Here is a 726-nt window from a genome sequence, read left to right on the forward strand (position 1 = left end):
AAGGTCTTCATAGTAAGGACCGTATGCAAGGAGTATTCCGAAAAAATGTTTTTTCTAGCAAACCCAAAAGCTACACGCTAACTTACCATGGCCTGTCAAAACTATGTCATGTCCCAGAAAATATTTTTATGGGGCTGTCATGGGGGCATTATGACTAACATAGCTTGTATTGTGGCTGCCATTGGAACCATGCATCTGGCGTATGGGGCATTGAGGATATCATGGCTGTCATGTATGCAGTTGGCAGAGGTTGGCATTGTGGCTTTCATGGAGGATTGTGGTTGGCATAAAGGACATTGTTGTTGTCATGGGGCAATCTGTAGTTTTTATCAGGGGCCTAGCTAGAATTAACTGGGTCCCACAGAAAATTTTTGTATGTACGCCGCCCCCTCCACATAACCAACCTGGCATCGCTTGTGTGCATATGTAAGAGTGGATTCACATCACATTTTTGCCATCAGTTTGATGTATACGTTGGAAAAAAGGGATAGCGTGCTAAAATAAGCTCTAGTACACAATGGGGCAGAGAGGGGAGGCTGCCATGTACTGCATACTATAGTACAGAAGGCTGACAGAGTGCAGCCTGGTCCTGGTGGTCAGTGGTGGGGACTGTGCTCCTCAAGGCTCGCTTACTTACAGGGCACACTACAGTATCATGTACAGGAATCTATATACTGTATATCTTAGCCCTAACCCCAAATGATAATACATTAAATGACTATATAT

This window comes from Bufo gargarizans, chromosome 2 (assembly GCF_014858855.1).
Source record: "Bufo gargarizans isolate SCDJY-AF-19 chromosome 2, ASM1485885v1, whole genome shotgun sequence".
Classification (NCBI taxonomy): domain Eukaryota; kingdom Metazoa; phylum Chordata; class Amphibia; order Anura; family Bufonidae; genus Bufo; species Bufo gargarizans.